Consider the following 13078-nt stretch of genomic DNA (forward strand, 5'->3'; position numbering starts at 1 on the left):
AAGACTTAAAGGAAAAAATCACCTGCTGGTGAACCTCGCTGATTTATGTTGCTCTGTCTTGGTTGGACCGCAAACGTTTTCCAGCTTGGCTTGCAGCGGTCATCAAATTATGCGTCTCCAAGACAACGACAGGGTCTGTTTTTGATTTGCTCAGAAGTAACTTACAGACAGCAATGATTTCAACTGTTAGGATGGCAGAATACTGTGCTTGCTAAAGCGCATACAGTTCAATGGGGTCCAATACAGAATAGTGTACTTGACTAAATTTTAAAGGACGCTTTTATATCAAAAATGTTCTATATAAGGGAAATTCCTTAAAGGGTTAGTTCACCCAAAAAGGATAATTACTGACAGAATTTCTCTCCCTCATGTTGTTCCAACCCAGTAAGACCTTCGTTCATCTTCGAAACACAAATTAAGATATTTTTGATGAAATCTGAGAGCTGGATCACTCCTCCATAGGCTTCTAAGACATTATAACTTGCTGGCCCAGCAAATGTATTAAAGACATCGTTAATAATAGTCCAAGTGACTACAGTGGCTCAATCTTAAGTTTATAAAGCGACGAGAATACTTTTTGTGCGCAAAAAACCACAAAAATAACGACTTTATTCCACTATTCATTTCCTTCTCTCTGGGCCTCGAGTGAGTTAACGTAGTGTTTTTGCGCAGCGCTTCTGTGTTGTACGTCACACGCATCACACACATGACTAGCGTAGGCCAATAGTGAGCCTACGTGTGACGTACAACACAGATGCGCTGCGCAGTTATACTACGTGAAAAGACTCGAGGCCCAGAGAGAAGGAAATGAATAGTGGAATAAAGTCGTTATTTTTGTTTTGTTTTGCGCACAAAAAGTATTCTCGTCGCTATTAATGATGTCTTTAATACATTTTCTGGGCCAGCAAGTTATAGTGTCTTAGAAGCCTATGGAGGAGTGATCCAGCTCTCAGATTTAATCAAAAAATATCTTAATTTGTGTTCTGAAGATGAACGAAGGTCTTACGGGGTTGGAACAACATGAGGGAGAGTAATTACTGACAGAATTGTCATTTTTGGGTGAACTAACCCTTTAACTTATTGTATAATACTTTCATGTTTAACAGGTTATTTAAATTTATTCTAGTGATAAAATATGTTGATCTGTTTAAATCATAACATTGAATTCAAATAAAAAATGAATTAAAACTAAATGAATTAAAACTAAATCCCTAAAATGATCCCATTATGTGAACCCCTAAAATGTTCTGTATAGCGTCCACAGAACCCTTAAAGGGATGGTTCACCCAAAAATGAAAAGTCTGTCATCACTGACTTCCATAGTATGGAAAAAAGATTCTATGGAAGTCAATGGGGTCCATCAACTGTTTGGTTCCCGAATCCCGATATTCTTCAAAATATTTATTTTGTGTTCAGCAGAAGAAAGAAACTCAAACAGGTTTGAAACAACTTGAGGGTGAATAAATGATGACAAAATTTTCATTTTTGGGTGAACTATCCCTAAATAATTGAAAACCAAAGTTTTAATTATTAAAAGTGTGTGTGTCGACTTTTCGTGACAAAAAAAGGCCAGAACTCCTGTTATCATGTAGATTTTTTGAGGTGCACTCTTGTCTTAAATTAATCTATTTTTGTTCCTACATAATTTTTAACAAAAAACAGTGGCAAAATATCTATTTAGAAGTCTTAGACCTTTCCAATGATACATAGTTTGTCATGATTAGATTAGGATTTAACAGTAATATAGTGCAGTAAACTTAGGCGTCCTGGTACCGGGACCGTGACAGTTAAGGGGTTAAAGGTTCTATATAGAACATTTTCTTCTAAAAGTGTGTCAAACCAAAACAGAGCAGAAAAATCATTGAAACCTAATCAAGAGCGGTTTTGTTAAGGTCCATGTAGTTGTTTACCTTGACCTGGGAATGGCAGCCAATCCTGCATTTTTCATGGGATTTTTCATTATTGCACTCTAGCTGTGAAATAATGAAGCCCAGTGCACATAGTTATCTACTGTTTACAGCGCTGCTCCAGTGTTTAGAAGGCTGGAACAAACTGCAGGTTTTATTAGTCAAAGCTTTGCAACTGGCCACATTTCACTGTGGTTTATATCAGCTTGTGCTGAAGAATTCTGTCTTCAAGCTTTGAGAAATGTTGAAGACATACTCGAAGCTCCAGAACGCATTATAATGTGTATAATTAATAAACTCTTTACAACAATGTCCAATGACTGATGTGTTTTCTGAAGTGCAAAAGCCAGTTTGTGAGTGCAGAATCATGATCACTTATTTAAAGTAATAGTTCACCCAAAAATTCAAGTTACCCCATAATTTACTCACACTCAAGCCATCCTAGCTGTACATGACTTCCTTCTTTCAGCCGAACACAATCAGAGTTATATTAAAGGTCCCGTTTTTCGTGTGTTTTTGAAGCTTTGATTGTGTTTACAGTGTGCAATATAACATGTGTTCATGTTTCGCGTGGAAAAAAACACAATTTACTTATCTGTATACCGCTGTTTTCACTGTCCTAAGAACGGGCTGATTACTTCCTTGTTCTGTGAAGTCCCTCCTTCAGAAATACGTAACGAGTTCTGATTGTGCCAGCGGTTCCTGTGTTGTGATTCGACAGCAGCTTAGCGCACGTTGCCCTGAAAGGTCACGCCTCTTACCATAACGTGGAGATGCATGCGCTCAGGGAAGGCCAAACAAAGGTGATTGGACTCCGGGATTAAAAATAACAGCGTCTCGACGACATGGCGACAAACACACTCTACAAACGCAACTCTTCCTCTTCTCCGTGGGAGCGCAACAAGACCACGCCCCCTTTTTTTGTGTATTCCTGTGGGCGGAGGTTAGTCAAAAAACTGATCTAGTGACGTCATTAAAGCAGGAAGTAGAGGGATGTAGTCCAAACGGGCCGTTCGATGTAGGCGACTTCTGTTAAATAAAATATCTCGCTTGGCATTGAACTTTGAGCTTTATAATTTTACAGATATTATTTATACTCTAACAACAACATTACATACTAACTAAAGTTTGAAACATGGGATCACGAAGAACGGGACCTTTAAGTAATATCCTGGCTCTTCCCGGCTTTGTAATGGGATTGAATAATGCACGAGTAAGTCTTAAAATCACCTTCTGTGCGCAATGTTCCCCCTTGTTATGCAATAGGTCTTTTCTTTCAGGGCTTAATTATAACGGTTTATATTTTGTCCATTCTGTCCGGCTTATTTTTGGCTCTTCTTAAAATGAAGAAAAGCTTCACCGAGAGACTGGGCGAAAAAATAAACATTTTCTGCGACGCAACATGCTCCTTCAACTTGCTTTCATGATAAAATAATAGATCTGATATCCCAGCATTTTTCCACAAAAATTATCCTGAACCGAAAAATCAAAGTGGTCTGAATAGCACTCTTATGTGCATTTGCAAAATTGGTCCCATATTTTCTTGGTTTTTGGTCTACCAAGAGTCATTACGTGTCATCAAACCCCAGATGCAGAGGTCAAAGGGAATGTAGAACGATGCATATTTCATGTTAAGAGTACCAATGTATAATAACAGTACTCCCTGAATTACACCGAGACACAGATATCCTTTAATTTATGCAAAGCAAATATCAGGATCCTTTTAGACATGGAGGTCTGGAAGGAATTAGCTGTTTGTAGACAAGCATCTCTGAGCCATTGAGCAAACAGACACACGGGCCTCATGACGTGCTGAGAGTAACTGTACCGCCTTCAGGACTAAAGGGTCAAAAGTTTGAATAATTGCTGAGATTGTGTTACAACATCTGTGAACGAATGACGCAACATGAATGGAATTCACACTAAACCAGGTGCATGGGAACTTTAAACACTCCAGAACATTTGATCAAAAGTATTGTCCTTTCTTTGGTTAAATTTGGGTAACGATTAGCTAATAAACATTAGTGTCTAAATTACAATTGAACGACTAAGTTGCAAATCAAAAGTCAATATCAATGCTTAATAATACTAATAATAATGTCTGTGGAATTAACATTGGTTTTGAATATTAATGAAAACTATGTATAAAAGTTTGACCATAAAAATAGATGAAAAAAGTGAGATTTGGTAAAGCAAAGTACCACAGATTTTATTTTTTATTTTTCACGTTTACTGATTTTAATGTTTGCCAGTGGCCAGAATAATATGTAATATATATATAAAGCACATTTATGTTTGCTTGCTTATCTCATTTTCTACTTAATGGTCCCACAAAATGTATATTATATTTTCATAAATGATATAATGGAAACATTCTTTAATGAGTTTGTTGTTGAGTTTGTGTCACATAAATGTGCTTGACTCAGGAAATTCTAAAATCTATAGTAGTAATGGTGAATATATAGTATAACAAATGTGTGGTAGTCATTGCATAGGGCACTAAAAAGTGGAAAAGCGTATTTGATGAAGTCTATTGACTTTGACTAAATATCAAATAACATGAATCAAATAACGAAGCTTTGGAAGATGTTAAGGCGCTGTAAACCTGGAATGATCTGCAAGCCTCTGCAAGATTAAATGAACCAATTAGAGCCCTATAATCTTTACCAGCTAACCTGCCATCCACAGACTACTCCCAAGTTGTTAATTATAAAATCTTTCGACCTCATGAAAATAATTTGGAAACTGAGGTGTTGTTTTTATTGGATGACATGTCTTTACCTTTTCCTTTCATCTTAAAATCTGGTTATTCAATGTGGACCACTTATCAGTCAACAGCCCAGTTATTATAGCAACATTAGGCCACGGCAGAATAATGTGATGCGAAGGGAAAACTCTGGAGCAGATCGTGAATACAGCTTACATCAGTCTTCTCCGGTGGGGCTGGTGATAAATTAGCATTAGCTCTACAAGCGCTGCCTGGGAAAACGCCAAGAAAAATACACTGCAGCTGTTTTTTGTGGGATGTTCATCAAATTACAGAGATTCTCTTGTACAAAGCAAATGGCGTTGTTAGTAGGGCGTTTATCGCAAAGGTCAATGCAATTTACCAGGACTGACATGGAAAACAAAAGCCTCACTAAGTATATCTTGAAGCCATTATCAAGCCAAGGAACTGCAGGAATCACTGTGTGGGAAATGTCACAGTAGCATCTTTTATTCTGCACCACCAAAATGTTGCTCTGGTGACATTCAGACCTGAAGGATTCCCATCAAAGCATCTGCAATCTTTATTCAGACCTGTTGCTACTTCCGTTACATCGCGGCTTTAAAGCTACACTGTGTGATATTTTCTCCCATCTAGCGGTGAAATTGTATATGACTACCCAGTGAATATTAGTTTCTGTTCCTTTCAATTTCGAGGGCGTTTTAACTCCTACGGTGGCCGTATTATTCCAAGATTAACATGGCTTCCAGTTCGACTTCGTCCAATTGCGCCTTTAAAACTATCACCTGTGATCCGTCGCAGCACAGATTTATGTTACAAGGTAAACAATACTTTTTCACCATTGACGTGAGGAAAAGTAACGCAAGTTATACTAGAGGTCGTTCTGGCGTTATGCACAACCATGCTATGGGAAGACAAGCAACTATAAAACTTCGAATTTACACAAATAGGCTGAATTATCTGTCGAGAAGAAAGCAGGCGACTTCGGCGTCCGTTTTAAAATCTTTGCTCCTCATGAGCTCTTTCCATCTGGGAAAAGTTACTCCAGTATTGACTTTGGTCTTGCTGATTTGCCTGTCGCGTTGACGTTTTAATTCTCTCTTTCGCTTCCTTGGCGACTCTGCTACGTGTCCTCGAGAATAGGCGTGATCCTCCATCAGCAATCTTTCAAATCTGCCGGCAGTCGCGAGTAATCTCCCCTTCGCATTCGTCACGGTGTCACTGAGTGTAAAGCGCGAAAGGCGAAGCTTGAATTTACAGGTATGTCCCTCTTTGGCTAATGTAGTTTCAAGATGGAGGGGCAACATGGCGACCGGCATTCGAACCCCTCACCCGTATGTACTTTCAATGGCAGATTATAAACTTACGAGAATACTTTATTACTTGAAAGAAGTAAATATACATTAATGAGCACATATATTTTTGAAAGAACTAAGTGTTTTTTGCTAAGAATCAACTAAAAAGATTACACAGTGTTAGTTTGCCCAAAAATGAAACTTTCTGTCATTAATTACTCACCCTCATGTCGTTCCAAACCCGTGAGACTTTCGGTCATCTTTTCACAAATGAAGATCTTTTTGATGAATCTGAGCGCTTTCTCTCCCTCCATTGACAGCTACGCAACTACCACTTTGGTGCTTCAAAAAGTTCATAAAGAGATCATAAAACTAATCCATATTGAATTATGAACATATTGAAATTCTCACAGGTTTGGAACGACACGAGGGTGAGTAAATGATGACAGAATTCTCATTTTTTAGGTGAACTATCCTTTTAAAGATGTAGTTAAAAAAACGATATACTAAAGGAAACACATTATTACTCCACGGTCAGAATCAAAGCTCTTACTGGGAGTTGCTTCTCTTCAGCTCTGAAAGTGAAAAGAATATTAGGTAATGGAAAAAGGCTGTGGAAAAGACATTAAATGAAGGAAAGAAAGAACTGCGTCTGTTTCCGTTCACTACTGCTATTTGACCTGCAACATGTATCGAGTCTCTGGCCTGGAGAGAATCAGCCGAATCAATCTGACAGTTGCCTGAAGCAACAGAGGAAAATATTCAGATATGTTGAAGAACGACAGTGCATAGCTTGTATCGGCCAAACTATGCGAAGAAAGACTGAGCCCTGAAGCAACACCTGAGTCTAGTGAGGCTTTTGTGTGAGCTGATCCTGAGAATGCCCGAGGTGATCGGAAACCTGCTCTCTTTAAGCTCATAATGGTTTATATTGCTTCAGGCCAAGATAAACTAACTCCAACAAAAAAACTTTTTTGGGGTTCATCCAATGCTGGCATGAAAATATAGAGTTTTGTATTTTTGCAACCATTTTTATCTGAAATGTATTCCATGCAAAGACTTTGTTTGTCCTCTTGGGGAGAATTATGGGTAAATTAAGATAATTTAATATATATATGTAATTAAATACTTCACATACTAAAAAACAGTAAGTGAAACAGTACTCATAATGCAACAATACACATTAAATGTCACATGGCATTACATACTTATTTCAGTTTCAAGTAATTTCCATCTTATTTTCGTCTAATTACCTTATAGGAAACAAACAAAACAAAAAATTATTTTGCATTATTTGGGATTTTTTTCTGGCCAGTGGTTACAATTTTTAATCGCCCTGGCAAATCTTTCAAAATAGGCCTAGTTATTTTCTTTGTTGTTTTTGACCCATAAACTTTATAAATAAGGTTGTGACACCAAAAACTACTAGCGTTACTCATAAATTTCAAATATTGTAAAAGACAAGTAACCTGTCAGTAATAAAATAGGACCAAATAATCAAATTACGAGCAATAGCACAAATACAATAGAACAAACATACAAATAAAATAAACACTGTTTTCAGGTAGAGAAAATGAATAATCAAATGTAAAATAGCACTGCACAGTGCACATTCTTCTCTGTAGAGAATTAAATATAGATTCATCCTTATTAAAGTTACAAAAGTATTTCAGTTAAGAGCAGTGAGTGATTTATTTGTACTTTGTTGTTTGATTAAGGCTACGTCTACATTAATGGCCTCAAGATAGTAACTCGTGGCCTCAAGATACTATCTCGTGGCCTCAAGATAGTAACTCGTGGCCTCAAGATAGTAACTCGTGGCCTCAAGATAGTAACTCGTGGCCTCAAGATAGTAACTCGTGGCCTCAAGATATTATTTCGTGGCCTCAAGATAGTAACTCGTGGCCTCAAGATAGTAACTCGTGGCCTCAAGATAGTAACTCGTGGCCTCAAGATAGTAACTCGTGGCCTCAAGATAGTAACTCGTGGCCTCAAGATTGTAACTCGTGGCCTCAAGATAGTAACTCGTGGCCTCAAGATATTATCTCGTGGCCTCAAGATAGTAACTCGTGGCCTCAAGATAGTAACTCGTGGCCTCAAGATATTATCTCGTGGCCTCAAGATAGTAACTCGTGGCCTCAAGATAGTAACTCGTGGCCTCAAGATAGTAACTAGTGGCCTCAAGATTGTAACTCGTGGCCTCAAGATAGTAACTCGTGGCCTCAAGATAGTATCTCGTGGCCTCAAGATAGTAACTCGTGGCCTCAAGATTGTAACTCGTGGCCTCAAGATAGTAACTCGTGGCCTCAAGATAGTATCTCGTGGCCTCAAGATAGTAACTCGGGGCCTCCAGATAGTAACTAGTGGCCTCAAGATAGTAACTAGTGGCCTCAAGATAGTAACTCGTGGCCTCAAGATAGTAACTCGTGGCCTCAAGATAGTATCTTGTGGCCTCAAGATAGTAACTCGTGGCCTCAAGATAGTATCTCGTGGCCTCAAGATAGTATCTCGTGGCCTCAAGATAGTAACTCGGGGCCTCAAGATTGTAACTCGTGGCCTCAAGATAGTAACTAGTGGCCTCAAGATAGTAACTCGTGGCCTCAAGATAGTAACTAGTGGCCTCAAGATAGTATCTCGTGGCCTCAAGATTGTAACTCGTGGCCTCAAGATAGTAACTAGTGGCCTCAAGATAGTATCTCGTGGCCTCAAGATAGTAACTCGTGGCCTCAAGATAGTATCTCGTGGCCTCAAGATAGTAACTAGTGGCCTCAAGATAGTATCTCGTGGCCTCAAGATAGTATCTCGGGGCCTCAAGATAGTAACTCGTGGCCTCAAGATAGTAAATAGTGGCCTCAAGATAGTAACTAGTGGCCTCAAGATAGTATCTCGTGGCCTCAAGATAGTAACTAGTGGCCTCAAGATAGTATCTCGTGGCCTCAAGATTGTAACTCGTGGCCTCAAGATAGTAACTAGTGGCTTCAAGATAGTATCTCGTGGCCTCAAGATAGTAACTCGTGGCCTCAAGATAGTATCTTGTGGCCTCAAGATAGTAACTCGTGGCCTCAAGATATTATCTTTTGGCCTCAAGATAGTAAAGTGTCTGACACATGGACCCTTTGTTATTAAACTGGACCCTGTAGTGCAATACTTCACATTCTGTGCAATATTCTATGTTTTAATATTCAGTGTGCAATATAGTTTGCTGCAGTTCTGCTTCTATTTATTTACTAGTACTGTAAATCTTGTAGGCTGCATATCCACAGTCCTTTATAATTCTTCTTCATATTTTATAGTCTATATTTATACTTTTTACATATGTATATACTTGTTTATTTACCAACTTCTATTATTATTTATATTCCTTTTAGAGATGCACCGATTGATTGGCTGGTGACCGGAATTGGCCGATTTTCACGTGATCGACCATGACCGGCGACTGGCCGGTCAGTCTGACATATGCCGATTTTATGCCGGTCAAATGCACTTGGGCGCCGCATGATTAACCTTTTGAGCTGTACGGTCTCATATTAGTCCAGGCGTTTTAAGCCAAAATGGGGGTCAACCGTGAACAAATTGCAACAGAATCAAACTCAACTGATTTTGTATCCTCAATATGTCCTGAGTAAGGAAAAAAAAAGCCCCGAATAATCCCATTAGGGGAAAGTTCTGAAAAAGACCCAAATATATCCTATGCATACGCCTATTCATTCTTTTTCTCACGTGAATAGGGTAAGAAATTTAACCTTTAGATATCACCATGAAAATTACTGAGTTGATTACTTATATCAAGACAAACAAAAAATGTATTATAAGTTTTTTTAAATTGTTTGTTAACATGGACAAACGGTGCATAATCTAATTACAGATGTGCTAATTTGCATAAATACCACAACAGGTCTAAACATTGGGTATAGCCAGGTGAAAATGTCTTGTTGAATCTTGTTGACAAATAACAGTAAAATACTTAATATTAAGGTCTGAATGGAACCCATTTAGGTTACCCATGAGCATTAATACATAGAGGCAGGAAGAAGTACTTTAGAAACAAGCCTTTATTAATTATTATTGCAGAGATTGGGTTTGGGGCTGGGTCCGTGGACTGTTTCTGGGGATTTTTATTTTACTTACCTTTTGTCTTCTGCATTCTCCTTACCATTGTCTCCAGTTCTTGCCTCATATTCGTCCCCCAGAAACAGTCCCACGGACCCAGCCCCAAACCCCATCTCTTAAAAATTAATAAAGGCTGGTTTAAAGGACTTCTTCCTGCCTCTATGTATTAATGCTCATGGGTAGCCTAAATGGGTTCCATTCAGATCACAGTCCACACTATCACAGTCCACACTACAGTCCACACTACAGCCCACACTACAGCCCACACTACAGTCCACACTACAGCCCACACTACAGTCCACACTACAGTCCACACTACAGTCCACACTACAGCCCACACTACAGTCCACACTACAGCCCACACTACAGTCCACACTACCGGCGATTTTTGACGTAATTTTGTGTGAATATGTCTGTTCAAGCGCAAGAACATGCGAAAGAGAGCTCAATTCAGCATTCACACGCGGTTTGAGAAGCGGCTTTCTGAGCGCGTGCTTCGGGTGTGCGCACACACAACTTCTCACACTATTGAATTGAGTTCTCTTTCACGTCTTCTTGTGCTTGAACATTAAAATTAAAAGACTTAAAAACACGAGCAAATGATAAACTTTCGAGATGCAGCACTGGCCCGATCGGGGGGAAGCTTCAAGACTAAAATGATTTCACTCATGGACTTGATATGTTTTGTTGAGCATTGACTCATCCTTGTTTGATTTGACAAAAGCGCAATTGAACCACAGTAAAAGAATGACCTAGAATGTCAGTGGACAAAAGGGACTGGCAACAGCACAATGCTTTTAGTCTTTCAGACTCTTCTTTATGTTGGGTGACATTTCTTGTGTTCCACTTCAGTAGGTTTTCCAGTACATTCCCTGTTTGCTCCGTGTTTGTGAGCTTGAGCGTCTTTACCAATGAATGCATCCATTCTTGATTTCCAGAGCTTTCCTCTGTTGATTTCTAATAGCGTCTGCATTTTGAGAGCACCTGCAGTGGTACAAGACTGCAATTCTTTCCAGAGCGTCGTTATTGATTCGACCCACACTGGACTTTGTTGGTGTCCTCTTTAAATGTCTGAGCTCTTCATTTGCTCTGCAGTGCAAATAGTTACCGTATGTCAAACTCAATAGATATTATCTATTTGCTTGCCTCATCTGAGGTATGTTGGAAGTCAGCGAGTTCAGAAACGTAACCCTGGTGTTTGTCGAGACAAAGCCTAACAACCACATTCTGAACTCGCTGTAGGCAAGACAGTGAAGACTGACTAATGCCCGGGTTTAGATAAAAGCATCTCTCCAGATCACTACATTTGAGCTTTGCAATGTTTTTAAGAAACCTACTTGTCTAATTTAAGGTCAGAATGATGAATAAAAAAATGAAGGAATCAAGAAAAGTTGACTTGAGATTTAATTCAGAATAGCATACTACCTTTCTCTGCAGTATGTAGAGTACATTTTCTTTGTTCATGGAATATCCGTATGATCAAGATCAGTGGTTCTCAAAAAAAAATTCACACCAAGACCCCCATTGTCAATAACAATATTCGAAAGCCCCCTAGCCCTGGTTTAGTTTTCAAAACCTTTTTTTTTTTTTTTTACATTACTTTTCCCAGGTCTAGAAATCACACTTTTAATAAAATAAGTCATCATACATCCAGCTTTTCCAAGGCTGTTCAGACTGCAGGCAAATCGGATTTTTTCAGACTGTCTGCTCTATTAACTGCAAGCGATCAAATACGTTTTTTGTGTCCACATAACCAATCTATCTGCATGGGTTGCTTTGGTAACGATAGGCGTACCCACGTAAGTGACGAGGCTTTCAAAACTAAATGGAGGTGCATCATCTCGCTCTCCAAATAAACACCCTGTCGAGTCGTGGTGCGGAGGAAACGGGAATATACTGTGATGTTCTGTGCTGTAGTCACAGCCGAAATCTTTGGACATGCCGTTTGAACACTGTATAAATACTTACACCATTTCCGTCAATAGTTTTGACGTTAATGATGTGTGTTGCATTGAGAGTGACGCAAAAGACCATTTGAAATATGATTTGAGCAGCCAGAGTGTCTAGACTGAGACGCATCTGCAGAAATCTGATTGCAATCGCATTTCAAACCACCTCCAAATGTGGTTTAAATCAGTTGAAAAAATGAAATAAAATAATAATTAAATTTCATATGTTCTTCTGCTCTCCAGACTTTCAAAACGCCATCTGGATAAAATCTGGATGTGCAAAAAAATGTGATTAGATTTTTTTTTGCTGGCAGCCTGAACACAGCCCAAGACTGTGTGAATCCTGATACTTCAACAGAAACAAACAGTTGAGTTTAATTAAAGTAAGTAATATCTTGATTTTTATTTGTCTTTTGTACGGTGACCTGGAGGGGACATGTTCGGTTCACTTAGTTTTGTCGTGGCCACAACATATAAACTCGTGGGAACGTGATATTAACTCGTGGGAACGTCGTGGGTACGGTGTAAATATGCCGATATTGACTCGTGGGAACGTGATAATATCTCGAGGGCACGAGATCGTATGTTGAGGGAACGACATCCGTTTCTCGTGGCTACCAGTTTTATAACATGTGGGAAACGAATCTTCACACGCGATACGGCCTTTTACCCCGGTCATAAATTTACTTTATTTGTTAATTTAAGTTTCTCATAATTTGTTTTTGTTTATTGCCTTAAACGGGACTTTATTCGTGACCCGAGTATTTCATTCAAGCCAGCAAATTTCCAATGAAAAAGCCCATTCGCTTCAGGTGTCTTTCACTTACGTAATGTCTTAATGCCAGAGACCGCACTATATCTTCATATGACATTCCTAATTCAAAGTAAAATGTTATTTAATCAGTCATCTCCATCTCCGACTGCTGTATGGTTACAGTATTGACCGGTGTGGTTCCCTCAACATAACTCGTGGCCACGAGAAATAGATGTCGTTCTCTCAAAATGTGAAGTCGTGGCCACGTGAAAAATATATTGTATGAAAAGTATAACATATGATCTCGAGGCCACGACATAATAATGTCGTTACCT

Source organism: Rutilus rutilus (assembly GCF_951802725.1).
Source record: "Rutilus rutilus genome assembly, chromosome: 24".
Taxonomy (NCBI): Eukaryota; Metazoa; Chordata; class Actinopteri; order Cypriniformes; family Leuciscidae; genus Rutilus; species Rutilus rutilus.